Source organism: Triticum dicoccoides, chromosome 7A (assembly GCF_002162155.2).
Source record: "Triticum dicoccoides isolate Atlit2015 ecotype Zavitan chromosome 7A, WEW_v2.0, whole genome shotgun sequence".
Lineage (NCBI taxonomy): Eukaryota > Viridiplantae > Streptophyta > Magnoliopsida > Poales > Poaceae > Triticum > Triticum dicoccoides.
The window spans coordinates 655,807,869-655,825,764 of record NC_041392.1 but is presented as its reverse complement, the minus strand read 5'-3'; the positions used below and the strand labels follow the sequence as shown (position 1 = coordinate 655,825,764).

The following is a 17,896-nucleotide window of genomic DNA, read 5'->3' as shown; positions in this document are numbered from 1 at the left end:
TTCAGCACAAACCGGTGCTAAAGGGAAACCACGTGGCACGAGCCAGCTCCGGGGGCCGGGAGCCCTTTAGTACCGGTTGGTAACACCAACCGGTACTAAATGATTGTGGGTTTTTGTTTTATTTTGTATTTTTAATTAAATTTGTGTTATCAATTTAATTTAGGATTGTTTTACGTTATAATGAGTTGTAGTCGTCATCATCATCATCATCATCGCATATTAATAAATAAATAAACTCTAGCTAGCTAAAAATTATCATAGTCGTCTAATTACCACTATTTAATCATCATAGTCATTACCGCTAGCTATCTAATCATCATCAACGCTGGCTAGCTTAAAGAGGAAACATTCACTTTGTAACAGAAGCAAAGATATCATCAAGTTCAACATAATCATCACCAACATCGAAGTTCAGGACACGGACATGAGACAAATACTAATTAAGAGCATGAACTAGTAGCTACTGATCCTGCTGCTCCCTCTCAGGTAGAATAGCATAGAACATGTATAGTTCTCCTGATTCATCATACTGGAGCATGCAGATGAATCTGTCTCCTAATCTTGGGTTGCGCTTCTCCTTGCTGCCCCCTAGTACTTCTCTGCGATCGTTAACAATTTTGCTCCAATCTTTCACTATTAAGCATTCTTCGCTTTCAGAAATCCTGAATGCACTCATGTGCAATGTAGGAAATCTTGGTCGTAAGCTAACCATTGACATGCGACCTTTTATCTTGATCCACTAAGGCACAACTGTCATCGAAAGTCCCTGTTGAAGAACATCGTATAGTAATTAATATACTAAGCAATGAAAGTTTAGCTTCAAAAATAATGTATGCAAAAGATGCACTAATTAAGGACAAATATTTAAAATTTTACCATCTTTCGATTATAGATGTGACCGTAGTTCAATACGATCACCATTGGTCGCACGTTTTGAGTACTAACATTTCTAAGTTCAGGAAAAAAATTTGTCTTGACAGTATTAAGATTCTCAAGCCATGAAACATAATGACTTATCTCCTCGCAGTTTAGTTGAGCCCCGGGGCAGTAGTAGGTCCTATCTACCAAGCGTCGCACATGTTTGCTTGAACCGAAATAAGCTGACAATACAAATTAGTTGTCAACTATTTTTGAATAAACTGTATCAAAGACATAAACATATGCATGCATGGTTGAGAAAACTCACCAAATGGTAGAACTGGAGGCGTTTGCACATCGACCCAGATGTCTATATTACCTTTAATATCATCTTCCAGACGAATATCAAAGGTGATAACCATATCAGGCTCAAATGCATAAGCCTTGCATAGTGCTTGCCAAGTTTTGCATTCAAAATGGGTGTATGTGTCTCCATTATATAATTTGACGTTGAAAGTATACCCATGCTTCGTCTTCAAGTAAACTCTCTTTACCTCCATATCATCTATAGCACTAAAACTTATCTTATCCAAGACAAAAATTCTTGCATGGCAGGGGATGCGCTAGTAGAATAGTGAAAATTTAAAATTATAAGTTGAAGCAAATGAACCATAAGTTTTGCATTCAAATAATAATTGACAAAGTGACTTACTGTATCAACTTCGAATGTCTTATCCAGCTTGATGCTGAAGCACCTACCATCAACAAGGAAATTTTGGTCGCATAGGCCGCGCTGATCTTCACAGTGTTCGCACATAATGAAATCTTTTTCGTCGTCAGATGACATTTCCTATGTTCATATAGGTGAAACATTAAACACCTATATCTAGCCAAATATATATTCATCTAACATTTGACATTAATATATCTAACTATATTCATATCTAACAATTGACATTACTATATATTTAACTTTTCAATCGAATTCATCTAACATTCGACATTAATGTAACATTTATATAAACTAAAAATATATAAAAAATTAAATAAACAGAAAAACTCATTAACAAATAATATTTTAATTAGATCATCAAATCTCAGATACCTAAATTTTCTTACTAAAAATAAACTAGTTATATTAATTATTTAACTAGTTCAAATCTCATATACATAAATAAACTAGTTCGACAATTTTCTTACTAAAAATAAACTAGTTATATTAATTATTCAACTAGTTCAAATCTCATATACCTAATTAATATCTAGCTATATTCATCTCTAACAATTGACATTAATATATATTTAACTTTTCTATCTAATTCATCTAACATTCGACATTAATCTAATATTCGATCATCTAATTAACTTTTCTAAAAAACAGAAAACAGAAAATATGTAAAAAAATGTGTGTGTGTGTGTGTATGTGTGTGTGTATATATATGTGTGTATGTGTGTGTATGTGTGTGTGTGTATACTGCAGTGCCGCCCCGTACGTCGCCGCCCCGTACGTACGAGCGGGGACGCCGGCGTACGGGGCGGGGGCGGCGGCGTACGTACGGGCCGATGCGCGCGGCGCGGGTGCGAGAGAGACGTACGGCCGCGGCGTGACGACGGACGGCGGCGGCGTTCGGGGCGGCAGCGCGAGACGACGACGACAGGCGGCGGCCGGGACAGCGACAATGACGACGGACGACGGGCGACGGGCGGCGACGACGGGATCGAGCGGCGCGCGGCGATGTCTCGCGAGAGGTTGGAGACGAAGTGGGGAGATGAAACTGAAATTTTCGTAAGTGCTATATATATAGGATGGGCCTTTAGTACCGGTTCGTGGCTCCAACCGATACTAAAGGCCTATTTTCGCCAGGCCAAGCGGCGGGAAACGAAGGCTTTTAGTACCGGTTGGAACCACCAACCGGTACTAAAGGGTGGGCTTTAGTACCGGTTAGAGCCACCAACCGGTACTAAAGGCCTTGCGCTGCCACCCCAAAGTTTAGTCCCACCTCGCCCGGCGAAGGGCAGCCGCACTGGTTTATAAACCCAGCCGTGGCTACCTCTTCGAACTCCTCTATATAGCAGGCTTCTTGCCCTAATTAATTAGGGCGCGCTGACCTGTGAGTCTGCTGGCCCTTCTGGGCTTGCATTTGCACACCCTAGGTCTGGCATGCCCACTGGGCAGCGCGCCAACAAATTTTTTATATAGTTTTTTCTTTTCTGCATTACTTATTTTCTTCTATTTATTTTTGAGTAGTTTTTTATATAGTTTTTTCTTTTCTGCATTATTTATTTTCTTCTATTTATTTTTGAGTAATTTTTTTGTATAGTTTTTTTATTTTCTGCATTATTTATTTTCTTCTATTTATTTTCTTCTGGAAATTAAATGCTGCATACTGAACAATTAGGTAAATGACCAAAAAACAACAAATGATGTTAGAACATGTTGGAAATTGATGACATCGCTTTAAATGCTGGATACTGAACACAAAAGAAGTCCGGAGTTCAAATAAGTTTAAAAAACATTGAAGTGGCCATATAACAGATGAGTTCTCGTCCGAAACCCTGATACTCGGAAAGAGTATGTCCAGTTTGTACACGAAGTGCGTCCAGTTTTTGCCGTGATCCTCTCTACTCTTTCGCGCATGCTATGCGGGTGATATGATGATACCATGCCAAGTTTCAACATTTTCAGGATTCATTTGTAGTGATTTTCAATTTCACGGTCATTTAGCTCTCTAAACAACTAGGTAAATGACCGAAAAACAACAAATGATGTCAGAACATGTTGGAAATTGATGACGTCGCTTTAAATGCTGCATACTGAACACAAAAGAAGTCCAGAGTTCAAATAAGTTTAAAAAACATTGAAGTGGCCATGTAACAGATGAGTTCTCGTCCAAAACCCTAATACTCGGAAAGAGTATGTCCAGTTTGTACACGAAGTGCGTCTAGTTTTTGCCGTGACCCTCTCTACTCTTTCGCGCATGCTATGCGGGTGATATGATGATACCATGCCAAGTTTCAACATTTTCAGGATTCATTTTGTAGTGATTTTCAATTTCACGGTCATTTAGCTCTCTAAACAATTAGGTAAATGACCAAAAAACAACAAATGATGTCAGAACATGTTGGAAATTGATGACGTTGCTTTAAATGCTGCATACTGAACACAAAAGAAGTCCGGAATTCAAATAAGTTTAAAAACATTGAAGTGGCCATGTAACAGATGAGTTCTTGTCCGAAACCCTGATACTCGGAAAGAGTATGTCCAGTTTGTACACGAAGTGCGTCTAGTTTTTGCCGTGACCCTCTCTACTCTTTCGTGCATGCTATGCGGGTGATATGATGATACCATGCCAAGTTTCAACATTTTTAGGATTCATTTTGTAGTGATTTTCAATTTCACGGTCATTTAGCTCTCTAAACAAGGTAAATGACCGAAAAACAACAAATGATGTCAGAACATGTTTGGAAATTGATGACGTCGCTTTAAATGCTGCATACTGAACACAAAAGAAGTCCAGAGTTCAAATAAGTTTAAAAAACATTGAAGTGGCCATGTAACAGATGAGTTCTCGTCCAAAACCCTGATACTCGGAAAGAGTATGTCCAGTTTGTACACGAAGTGCGTCCAGTTTTTGCCGTGACCCTCTCTACTCTTTCGCGCATGCTATGCGGGTGATATGATGATACCATGCCAAGTTTCAACATTTTCAGGATTCATTTGTAGTGATTTTCAATTTCACCGTCATTTAGCTCTCTAAACAATTAGGTAAATGACCGAAAAACAACAAATGATGTCAGAACATATTGGAAATTGATGATGTCGCTTTAAATGCTGCATACTGAACACAAAAGAAGTCCGGAGTTCAAATAAGTTTAAAAAACATTGAAGTGGCCATGTAACAGATGAGTTCTCGTCCGAAACCCTGATACTCGGAAAGAGTGTGTCCGTTTGTACACGAAGTGCATCCAGTTTTTGCCGTGACCCTCTCTACTCTTTCGCGCATGCTATGCGGGTGAGATGATGATACCATGCCAAGTTTCAACATTTTCAGAATTCATTTTGTAGTGATTTTCAATTTCACGGTCATTTAGCGCTCTAAACAATTAGGTAAATGACCGAAAAACAACAAATGATGTCAGAACATGTTGGAAATTGATGACGTCGCTTTAAATGCTGCATACTGAACATAAAAGAAGTTCGGAGTTCAAATAAGTTTTAAAAACATTGAAGTGGCCATGTAACAGATGAGTTCTCGTCCGAAACCCTGATACTCGGAAAGAGTTTGTCCAGTTTGTACACGAAGTGCGTCCAGTTTTTGCCGTGACCCTCTCTACTCTTTCGCGCATGCTATGCAGGTGATATGATGATACCATGCCAAGTTTCAACATTTTCAGGATTCATTTTGTAGTGATTTTCAATTTCATGGTCATTTAGCTCTCTAAACAATTAGGTAAATGACTGAAAAACAACAAATGATGTCAGAACATGTTGAAAATTGATGACGTCGCTTTAAATGCTGCATACTGAACACAAAAGAAGTCCGGAGTTTAAATAAGTTATTAAAAATAAAAAAGAGGTGCAATGCTGGTTAATTTGCTTCAAGCCATTCGGAATAGTGTAGACTGCACTGCACATAGCTCAGTGCAATCTATGCTATTCCGCAAGGCTTGAAGCTAATCAACATGTAGGTGAGCATTGCAACTCTTCGTCATTGTCTGTGCACTCACGGCTTATAAACCGCTCATACTGCCTCTCTCTTGGCGAGGTGGGACTAAAAACAGCTTGCCATAACCTCATTAGTACCGGTTCGTGGTACGAACCGGCACTAAATGGTGATGGTGGGGCCATAGCCTGACCGCAGGCTGACACAACCTCTTTAGTACCGGTTCGTGGCATGAACCGGTACTAAAGGTTCGCCACGAACCGGTACTATTGATCGCCGCCACGAACCGGCACTAATGTACACATTAGTGCCGGCTCTAATTCAAACCGGCACTAATGTGCTTCACGTTTGACCCTTTTTCTACTAGTGTCCCTCCTCCTTGTCTTGCCATCGACGACGGCGGGGCGTTCCCAAAAGTTGGCCTCTCTCACCTAATCTCCGTCCATCAGTGGCAGACCACGGGATGCCTCGGTCGATCCCATGAGCGTCTGCCCTCATGATGCCTTCGTCCGATCTGCAGGGAGACAATGACGGGGTAGCGATACTCGCCGGTGAGCGAAGGCATGGTGTCGCGATGCTGGGAGGCCCAGATGCATGGCTTGTTGGGTGGCTGGTAATGGTTGGCGTGCTCGAGGCAGAAGCGCTCTGGTCGTTCGGTCTGGTGTCTGTTTCGAGCGGTGTGGTCCTCGGTCTAGCTGTGGGTGCGCTTCGCATGCGAATTGTTGATCTACTCTTTGTGCTTCAACATCGGCCATGTCGGCCACTGGCTAACGGGTCTGTCCAGTGCTCTTTCCAGCGAGGTGGTAGCCGGCGGCAGTGTGCTCCGCCCTCAGTGTTGGTCCTTATGACATCCACTCCGGCTTATGGCGGTGGACTCGCCGTGGATTGTGGTTACCACCGAAAGGTCTTCATGAGGGTTACTCTCCCTTGACCCAGTGGTTTGACATCGCCGGGGTGTTGCAAACTATGGACGGCAGCTGATTTAGAAGGATGATTGTGCAGCAGAGGCAGTCCACATTATATCTAGCTACTAGGCTCTCAGAAAAGTGGCGGGGACAATGCATAAGAGACGTCGATTGTGGTGCAACTCGAGAACCCTGTCTCGAGTTCCCGGGTGAAAGACTGGGTCTGACCAGTGTTGGTTATTCATGGAAATGGTGATGTTTGTATGTTGTTATGTTATTGAAGGCATTGCTTGGATATGTTCGGATTGGTTTTTTAAGGTGGAAACCTAGATTTTAGCCTTGCGTAGTTGGATACGGTGACGGCGGTGCTAAAGTGTCGCACCCTTATTTCTGTAGGCATTGTTGTTGTGAAACCTCATCGTTCTTATGGTCTCGTGAGATGGTTGGTGTGGATATGGTCATTGTTGCAGTCTTATAACTTTGCAATTTGCTAGCATGTGTTTTTGTGTGTGTGTGTGCGTGTGTTGGTGATGATTGTGTGTATACTAGCTATGCAGAGACCAGGTGTGTGCTTATTGTGTTTCTATCTCTTGATCCTGCATTTAAGTCAATAAAGTTCACACTTTATCGATTTTTTTGATATTTCGGAGTCTCTATCAACCACCTCTACACCGACGGACTGAGCCCTTCGTTGGCCTGCTTCACATGCTCGTGTTTCCTCCCTATCACGTACGAACAAAAATGAAGTTGCTTTATGTTCTTATCAAACTCTTGAGCTACTTCCTGGCTACTCCCTCCGTTTGAAAAAACTTATCTCAAACTTGTCCCTCAAATGGATGTATCTACCACTAACTTGGTGCTAGATACATCTATTTGAGAGACAAACTTTTTCAAACGGAGAGAGTACATGTGTACCAGGTTGAACTGGTAACTCTGTGTTTTGTTGCTTAAAATTTAAAGTGCAATCATTTTCCCTCGAGTAGGTATTGAACATATAAACACCGCTATGCAACCCGCATAGCGGAGGCACCTGCGAGCGCAAGCAACTTTGGGTCGCTCGATCTACCTGCGTGTAAAGTTTTTCGTACTTTTCATCTGTTTGGCAAACATTTGGCCATCAGTTTTGCCTCACATGACCTGGTTTCAACGGATGAGGGTTGGGCCATTTGTCGCAGGACCGACTATCCAGTGTGCATTACATGGCTCGTTCAGGTGCATGTTCGGTTTGTGCTGCGGTAAAAGGTGGGTGGGCAGCGATCGTGGTGGGCTCGAGCGCTTGTCTCTTGCACATCGTCAACTGTGGGCTGCTGGTTCGTGTTGCAGTTGATGACAGGTGGGTCAATATGTAGCGCGGGCCTGCCGTTTCAGTCACCGCATGCGTGTGTGTGTGTGTTAGGCTGGAAAAGAGGGGGATAGAGCGATCGTGGGCTGCAGGCGGTCCAGCCTGGGATAGAGAGTCAGGACCAATCCTCTCCCCGAAACCTAGCGCACTCGGCCAATCCTCTCCGTCCTTCGAGCCCTCTTCTTCTCTTTCCGCTCCGTCTCGTCTCCCCTGCTCTCGCACCGCCGCCTTCTCTCCCGGCGCTCAAGGTGCAACAACAAGGGCACGTTCTCCATCCAGCCGGAACCTGGTAGGGTGCAGGTCGCCGGCATCACGCGCCGCGTCCCATGATTCTGGATCTGGCGCATATCTTCGTCAGGAGAGTAGGAGCAGCAGTGAGGGCAGCAGAGGAACCCATCCTGAACGAGCCCCGCTCCGGCGTTTGCCCGCAAAGGAGAGGGCAAGGATGGCTCCCAGTTCGTGGAGGAGACGAACGGGCACAGGTGAGCTCTTTCTTCATCGTTTACTTATCTTCACGTAGTAACCTGAGCTCATCCCTTGATTCGTGGGAGATCAGGGCAGGCATGTCTTCATGGTGCTTGCGGAGGGGCAGGGCCGCTGAGGAAAAGTGGTGGTGGGGGAGGAGGACGCCCTTGTCCTCGGTGTTCGGGCAGCCATGGCTGACGCCAGAGCCGTTGGCTGGCTTTGAAATTGTCCGTTGTCGGCGTCCTCGTCATCCAACCACCAGGTCCTCGATCCATCTGCGACCGTACATCTGCGGCCGTACGGTCGCCGCCTACTTCCACTCCCCTCCTGTTGCTTTATTCCTGATTTTCTCATGCGGTGCTCGCTTTTGTTTCCCTCTTGTGTTCATCATCTCAGAAATTTGGTGGCACTGGATCCTGCGGGAGGAGGTCCCTGAGGCATTTGATTCTTGTGGGATTCCCACACATCTTGTAGGATCAGCAACAAGTGGCTGGGCCTCTACATTATTCATAAAAACTATTTTATCTTTCATTTATTTGTCTAATTTCGGTGCCCGTGTCCTCGCCTCTGTTCGGCTCTTGTTGAAGTTCCAACGAATTTCTGTGCTACCTAAGAAGTACTGATGCTCATATATTACAATTTGCTATCCACAGCTTTCAGTCATGGGATCTTGAGAAAAGCAGTTTAGGCATTTTGCTTGTGTCAACTATACGGAATCTGCAAAGTCTTTTTTGTGTGCAGAAAATTTCTCACTCTGCATTACTTGCAAAAGATGCTGATTTTGATCTTAACAATTATAGTTGTTGTTCAAGCAGTAGAAGATCTGGCAACCTCACGGCCATCTCATTCGAAATTGAAGTCCTATCCTCAAAGTTTAGCTAAGTGTATTATTTATTTTCTGGTTTAAATTATTTTCCTCATGTGACACAAAAGGCTTGAAGCCTTCTTTTAACTCGCACTTCTATGCTAACCGAATTTATTTCTGGCTGTCAGAAGAGTTCGGAGCGAAGCTGGCCAGCATCTTCGCATGTGACACAAAAATTGTTGTTCAAGCACACAGCTGCTGTATTTTGTAAATCGTGACGTGTTCATATGATTTTTTTACTGAAGGTATTAGTTTTTTTCCAAACCTTTTTGTCTAATCAACTTTGCTACTTTAAATTTTTGTTAGCAAGACATGTTCATGGTTCTATTTGCTGTCTACTCTTACTAAAAGTTCAAACACTTGTGTTAGTATGAATGATCTCTCACTACTTTTAAGTTTTTGTTATGGTGTTGTGTGCTGATTCATGATTTAAACACACAAAATGTCTGGTTTGCATATTTGTGCCTAGCCCTGTTACCAGCAGTGTATTTTTTGCCGAAAGAAAGATAACAGTGCTTTGTTTCTTTAACTTCTTGACCGTGTCTAATTTCTGGTAAAAGAGAGAGAATTTGAGAGAGACAGACAACCTGAAGAGCTTTGAACAGCTTTGAACGTTCGAGTGTGCAACCTCCTCTCTGTTGCTGTTGCGTAGCTGGCAGCAGTGTGTGGCTGCTGCCGACATAAGTGCAGTTTACTCTAGGTTTGGTGATGGTTTTGAAAAACACCTGTCAAGGAATTTAGTAGCATTGTGGGACGATAAACCAAAATTTTCTGTTTTCTGTGCTCACAGAGTAAGAATATGCCTGCAAGTTCTTTTCCCTAGGATGTAATTTCTTTTGCTGAGATAGGTTAAGCCTGGGTCGAGGTGGCTGCTGTGTGCTGGTTGCCCAATACTTGTTTGTTGTAATGCCTTACTCAGTGAGATTTTTTTCTTGTTGCCTATATTCAGAGGTTCTGCTTGAAGATTCTCTAATCACTTTCTTTGAATTTTTTGCTAAGATCTGCTTCCAGTTCACTTCAACGTTACTAGACTTAAAATGTACTATCTAGCATACTAGCACATGTGTAGATGATGCCTCCTTTTATCTTTAAATTTATGGCAAATGGTGTTTTCCCCATCGTTATGTTGAACGAAAGTGATGTTCTGTTGTAATATTCAAAACAGTTCTTTTGGGCAATTCTCCGAGAATTGACCCCCTCCACAGCTTCTCCTAGAATTGCCACTTCATCTTTTTTTACAATTCCTAGCTAGTTAAGATCTAGTTAGCTAGGAATTGTAAGAAAATATAGAGTGGCAATTCTGGGAGAAGTTGGGGAGGGGGTCAATTCTCGGAGAATTGCCCAAAAGAACTGGCTCTATATCTCTTTGTTTGCAGTATCTTGGAAGGGGGCAATATTTTGATACTTGCTTTCTAGGAATTCACTTTCTTTGCCTAGAACTTGTGATTTATGGCTGATGTCAATTCCACCTCTGTAGGTGCTTGTCAATTATAGGTGAAAAACTTGGCATGGAGGCGCATAGGATTGCTGCTTCTGTTTTTGGTTTGGCCCTTGCGAGGGAGACCGAAGCAAACTCCAGCAGGTTTCAGGTGTGCATCCTCTATTCCTGGTGTTTGTTTCCCTACCTGACCTTGAGAATTGTACATTTTGGTAAATATAGTTAGTTAGTTTACTGTCAGTTGCGATAGTCAGAGGACATACAAGTTTGGTTTTATGTAGGTTAGTAGATGTCATTCAGTAATAAGTGAAAATTAGGCCTGAAGAAAGTCTGCCTCCCTATTTTGTGCACATAAATGATTAACGTAGTGTGACCAAATTAAGTAAACTTATACAATAATAAGCTTCTTCATTGTTACGCTTGTGGAAACTAAACTACTGCTGTATCGGTTGTTCTTTTGCATTTTTCCTCTGTGAAGATATGTATTAATGGACAAACAGTGCGTACATGTTAGCCTTATGTCCGCGATGGCCGTATTAGCATGCCTAGCTGCCAAGTATAAATAGTATGTGCGTCACTCAGAACTAGAGCATCCCGGTGGAATATGGATGAGGTAAGAATTAGGAAATTTCTGTCATATTTGATTGATCTCAGAAAAACTGATCTCCTACAGTGTAGAGTGAATCTCACTAAATAAAACCCTTCTGTAAAATATGTCCACATGTAACAAATATTGCAGCTTAACCTCACCATAATAATTAACAACAACTGTGAACTTAGAGGGACAATTATTACTACAGTTTTTGTACACCTGAGATTTTTTGTTGTGATCTTTGTTTGGAAAGGGGAAAAGGCCTATCTAAAGATTCGGGTCAAAGGTTGATCCGTTGTGTTTCTATGATTATGGATTTCTAACATTTTTTTACGTAACAATGGAACTATGCAGTGCAATCTTCTGTAGTTTACTACACCTTACCTGCCTCCTTCCCTGTACAAATGTTGCAAGTCTTTTAGAGATCTCCACTTAGTGCAAATGCCTGGTGACTAATTTCCTTTTGCATTGCATACTTTTGAGTAACACAGCAGTTGTTGTAGCTTTTGTATATCTCTTTTTCTGTAAATATGGACCCCCCCTGCTCTAGAGGAGTACGATTTGTACACATTACTCTATTTTTCTAATGAGTGTATGTGGATGCATAAAAATAGTTGAGGAGCAATTTCTATTCTCTATTTCTTTAGTGAGTTTATGTGGATGCGTAAAAACAGTTCTCTATTTTCTTTCATGGATATATGTTGATGCATGGAAAACGTATATGGTGCGTCTCATTTCTGCTCATCCTGATCTAACCAAATTGACCCCATGGATTTGAGGTTGCCTTGCCTGTCAGGTTTGGACATCTCCTTATTTGTACTAAATCACTAAAGTAAACTGTATAAAAAAAGACCCCCCTTTCCAACAACTTAATTATTTATTATTAGAGCGAGCAATGACACGTTATCATACTCGGTATCCTGTGAACAGTACTTTAGTTAGATTGACATATAATCTTTGGTATATATCATTTTTGCCTACATCTTGCTTATTTTGAATAATAAGGCCTATGAGTCCTAAGTAAGTGTGATAAGCAAGCCCTGCACTTCTATTTACTATTAACCGCCAACTGAATTTCTGATAATGGCGTTTCAGGGATAATACAACCAATACAACTACTACCTTTGGTGTGCTTTTTGGATGGACTAATCTGAAGATGCTGACTAGCTTGCACCACCATCATATAGTCACCAAGCAAGGGCAAGGATTATAGGGAAAATAAAGGTACAATGCTCCCAATATATTTTACTTTCTTGGTGAAGTTTTGCTTCTTGCACAAGAAAGTAACACCATCATTATACCTAATGCTCTCTTTTTTCAGGCAATTCACCATCCGGAGGAAATGCCAACTAATACATTTTTGTACTTCCTCTATTACTATTGTCTGTTTGAACTCTTGTAGTAGGGCTCGGACTTTCAAAGTTATTAGGCCTGTGGACATGTTTTTATTTTAGTTTGTACAGTTTTGTGTTCTTTTGGCTTCAGGTTGGTGCTGCACAGAAAGTGCAGTACACTCAGGTGATGCATGAAACAAACTGCAGACCTAGCATAGTTTTTGTATTTGGATTTTGTAACTAAGGTGATGCTTTTATGTTAAAATGCTTGTTTGTTCTCTAAGTAAGCTAACAACGGGTGCTAGCAATAATACAAACATATCAACAATTCTAAGGAAGTGCATATGTGAGGATGCATAGCATATATATATGAACTCTAAATCATCTGTGATTTAATTGGAAAATACTCTAAAGCATCTGAAACATCTAAAGGCAATCACTAAACTAAGTATTTTATACTACAATCTAACCAACTCGATGGAGTACCCCAATGTTGAATCACTCAGCTAAGTATCAACACTGCCCTCAAGACTTGGCTATTAGCATAATAGCAACGAGCTAACAAAATTTCTACAGATTCAATAACCACCGAAGGAAGTTAGTTTTACCTGAGCAGAAACGGCGGCTGCAGTGGTGATGTACTCAGTGGTGGAGCTACGTTGGGGCCAACCCGTGCTTTGGCCCGCCCATCTCAGGCGGAACACTGCCCAGCTAGCCTGCTAAATGACTTGCCCATCTCTTTTCTATGCTTTTTTCTTTAGAATGTCCCGCCCAACTAATCTAATGAAGCTCCGCCATTGGGTGTACTCCATCTTGATGTGCGCCTGCACGACGTCCTGCGACATCACGGCGAAGCGGCACTTCATCACCGGCCACACGCCTTGCAGTTCCCCATCTTCTCCTGGGATCACGGCGAAGCGGCACTTCACCGTCGGCTGCACACCTTGCAGTTCCCCATCTTCTCCCGGGGATCTGCTCGGTCCATGAGGGGAACGACGGCACGTGAGAGCAGGGGAATGACGACACGCGAGAGCAGCTGCTACAGCCTTGGCCGGGGCTTAGGCGCGTTGTAGTCTGGCAGCACTGGCCGCAGCTGCTCCCTCATGTTGCTGGCCACGACCACGACCCCTTACGGGGGACCTCACCTTGTGGAATCCTCTCTCATGGAGCTCAGCTGAGTGAAATAATGGCAGCTAGAAGTGTCCGCCGGATAAGGCAAGGGAAAGCAATTCTTTATAGTAAAGTAAAGGAAAACGCTTGGCTTAAAAATGTGTTATTCGGTGGTGGGGTCCAAGACATGTGTTTCTCAGTGACTGGACCTGCATGATAGAATTAAAAATTTGCCACAGGGGCAGTAGAGTCATTTCGCATGGTCAAAATAGGCATAAAAATAAAAAATGACTATAGTAATTAAAAGGGGCATATATTATCTATAGGAAAAGGAAAAGCAGGGCAAATCATCTAACCGAATGTAAAGAGGAGCAAATCATAAGTGCCCAATGCAGGGCAGAGCAGCAGGACGTAGCGTAGATCGCAGATCGCATGGACGGCGAAGCAGCGCCCCAAGCAGCAGCCATGGAACCAACACCGACAGCCGAAACGACACGACGGCGGGGATCCTCGAACCACAGCAAGGAAACCAGGCGTGCCTAGCACCCCCCCCCCCCAAATCAGCAATGTACTCTATCTAGAGCTACGCCGAGTCGCTAAGCCATTGAGAGGACACACACACACACACCCGACACGCAGGTTTGGACCAGTGGGCGCCACCAGGCAAACGCATGTCAGAGCGCTCCCAACCAAAAACAAATCTATTCCCAAGGAGTTTTTCTTTTTTCGAGGATCTATATTCTCAGGTAGTTTTATTCCGTAGAAACAAGTATGACGACCCTGTCAAAGTCCTTACATAGAACCCTTACAAAGATCTGAAATACCTGGCACCAAATCTCACCACATGACGATAAACCCTAACCTAGGGAGGTCCACTGGTCATCTACTTGTGAAGTCAGCATAAACACGCAAAATGAATGACCGGTTGACCGAGTGCCAGCGCCAAAAAACGCACTACAGTAAAAAGATCGAAGGACCCTCAAGTAGTACCGCCCCAAAGTGCGTTGGTTAGGCGGGTAGCCTAACGAGGTTTATAGGAGAGATGTGGTAGCCGTGTGCAGGTTTTCCCACCACAAGTTTGTTGTACTAATGCCTTATTCATGGTGAGGATTTTGTATTTCGTTTAGTTCAACGCTAAAATAGTAGCCTATTTTTGGATCTTTGACAAGTTACATTAGCATTGTGTAAAGGTTTGTGTATGCTCTCATTTCTTATTTTCTATAAATTGGACAGCCAAGATATATTTGTTCAGTAATGGGCCTACGATGAAGTATGGCCCTTAGTAATATTTATCACCTCTATATCTATGATTAATCATAAAACAATTAATGTTGTGTCTATATGAAGTGTCTACTTCATGTATCATCATATTTGTTTTCCATTGCAGATCAGCTTTATAGATTACCCCAGTCTAATTACAATAGTGTATAAAAACATGTTCAGAACTATATGAAACAATAACAAACCAAGGTTGCTTATGCTTTAGGGCCAACTTATCTCTCATGCGCCATTTTCCTATTACCTTCTCAATATAGTATGCAGATCCTTGCCTAACACCAAACAATCTTAATCAGATCCATTCATCAACGTGGCCAAGAAAGTTCAGCCACAACCAAGCACAAGAATGCCCTACATGATGTAGCTAGATATGTATTTTGCTTTATAGAGCCAATGTAAACAAGAAATCGTGAACTACCTGCAATCTACCGGCTACCGCTATAATTCATTTAATAGTTTGCTCTTGATTCTGTCAGAAAGGCTTTTCATTTGCACATTCATTAAGATTAAACCCATCCTACTCTTATTATTTTCTACATACTTATGATTTATCGTGTCGACAAGATGTTTGATGAAAAGCGAAGCAACATGCATGTGAGTTAATCAATTGGGTGTGCATATCAATGATATTAGTAGAACACATTTCTAGGAGATATTTGCAACTTAGTTTCTTTGGAGTGCGTCGGCGAGGATATTAGTAAAATATATTTGCAAGTGGTATGTGTAGTTTAGTTTTGCTCGAGAGCATCTGAGAATACTCAAATGTCTTCAGTTTTATCTTTGCGTATGAGATCATGTTTATCTATATCGGTTAGTGAAATTCTGTAGGAAACATACATTAGTATTTATATCAAAATCTTACTTCAGTACCAGGTCTTGGTGTGCATGAAAATAGCACCCTTTAGAGTTAGTAGACATGGCTGAACTATCTGGTGTGTTGAAAGTACCTATAGCTACAAGCCTAAAACATGGTGTGATGCTGACATGTTTTATCCGCATCCCCCAATATTTCTTTGCATTTTGGGTTCATTTGGTATGCATATCTTTACTAATGTCCAACAGGAAGGAAGATGCATGAACAGTTTGTGTTCTCTTATGAAACCTCAGTTTCCTGATAATTTTTTTATAGCATCCAGATGGTTGTGAATGAGCTTATATCGAAAAAGGCATATTTTTTGGGACAATAAAATTAGTGAACATAAAGTTATATGCTCGGTTTATCCACTCTTATTTCTACATTCTGGTTAGTGTTGGCAAAAAGGTTCTTGGCTAGCTCATATGTACACACATCTGCTTGTTATTACTCTTGAAAATTCAGTCAGTGAAATGGTTGTCGATGTTTGCTATGGGTAGCCACTCGAAACTGCTCCATATAGTTTAGTTTGTGATAGGTATTGACTGAAGGACTATAGTATTTCAACTTTTCAAGTTATTAACATAGATAAGTTCTTGATTTGTTTGCATTTATAGAACTTTACTTGTGCATGTTCCTATCTATTTTCTTGGTCAAATTTCATGCCGTGACAGGTACCATCCCATAGCATCTTCTTTGAATTCGCAGTTGTATCACAATGCTCCTTGGGATTTCCACCACTAGGCTGTGGAGGTCCTATTTTTTTACCATACACAACTACTCCAGTAATGAATATGACCCTCTTGTACCAACATTTTTCCGCCATCCTCATTCTACCTGGATTGTGTGCAAAAAATCTATTCCTTAGGATTGACGTATGGAGGAAGGAAGAAGATAAGCTAAAAATGGTTCAGCCATATGATGTATTTATCAGGCCCTCGTGCTTCATTCCCTAGGATTGTTTGTAAGTACTCCCTCTGTAAAGAAATATAAGATCGTTCTGTATTTCTTTATAGAGGGAGTGCCTTTCTGTGTTTTAATGTTTGCACATCATACAACTTTGAAGTTGTAAATTTTGTCTTTGATATTCAACAATTCATTTTATCAACTTCTTTCAAGAAAAATATTTTGCATTTACTTGCTTAGAGATTCCGTTCTTAACAATATTTTTATTGACATGCATTTCCTTCTCATTGCTGCATTTCAAATGTATATGATAATTTAACTTGCCTGTTTTGTGATGTTTTGATGTTTCATGGTATTCTGCAAATCAATGCTATTTTCTACTTCCTATGCATATATTATTACGAGCAACTTTGTGGCCTATTAGATGCGCCAAATGGTTTAATGTTTAATATCGCTTTTGTTGTGCAGGTGCAGTAGTAGCCATGGTTCTTTGCATCATTCTTCAAAAATAATGCGTGCAACACGAACCATGAAAAGATAATATCTTCGGGTCAAAGTTTGTCGGTTGTACTTTCTTCAGAAAGATGGATGAGTGAGAAAGTTCTATATTAGTTGAAAGAGGTAGTCAATGCTTTCGTGCTTATGTATGTTTCTATTTACTTTGATCTATGTGATGATGTGATTACTCTACCTTCTTTTGGTCCATGAATGCTTGGATGGTCCAAAGTACATTATCTTAATTTTGCAGGACTATCTAAAAATCTATTTACCTATCATCCTATTATGCTATAGCAAATGAGATTTACAATAGTGCTTATCATTACATTTTATTACCCTTCAATTACCACATGATACTCGGTCCTAACAGGCTTATTGTGCCATGGGTGCAACATGTAGTATACCATGAAATTCAGTGATATGGAAGACATTTCTGCTCCAAACACAGTCACCATGAAGAGTTTCTTAAACGATGAAATCATGGTTGATACTGATGGGACACGCTGTTGGGGAACGTAGTAATTTCAAAAAAATTCCTACGCACACGCAAGATCATGATGATGCATAGCAACGAGAGGGGAAGAGTGTGATCTACGTACCCTTGTAGATCGACAACGGAAGCGTTAACTTGGTTGATGTAGTCGTACGTCTCCATGGCCCGACCGATCAAGCACCGAAACTACGGCACCTTCGAGTTCTAGCACATGTTCAGCTTGATGACGATCCCCGGACTCCGATCCAGCAAAGTGTCGGGGAAGAGTTCCGTCAGCACGAGGTGTGGTGACGAT

General features: G+C 41.6%; 1 long non-coding RNA gene across 2 annotated transcripts; it reads left to right on the top strand.

Moving 5' to 3' along the window:
- The first annotated feature begins 7,882 nt into the window (after window positions 1–7,882).
- LOC119334418 lies at window positions 7,883–12,746 on the top strand. Of its 2 annotated transcripts, none has more exons than XR_005161322.1 (6): window positions 7,883–8,251; window positions 8,331–8,496; window positions 8,631–9,344; window positions 10,577–10,688; window positions 12,225–12,353; window positions 12,451–12,746. It is a non-coding gene; the product is annotated as an uncharacterized LOC119334418 (long non-coding RNA). The 2 variants fall into 2 exon arrangements; XR_005161321.1 differs by having other exon boundaries at window positions 8,326–8,496.
- The last annotated feature ends 5,150 nt before the right edge of the window (window positions 12,747–17,896 follow it).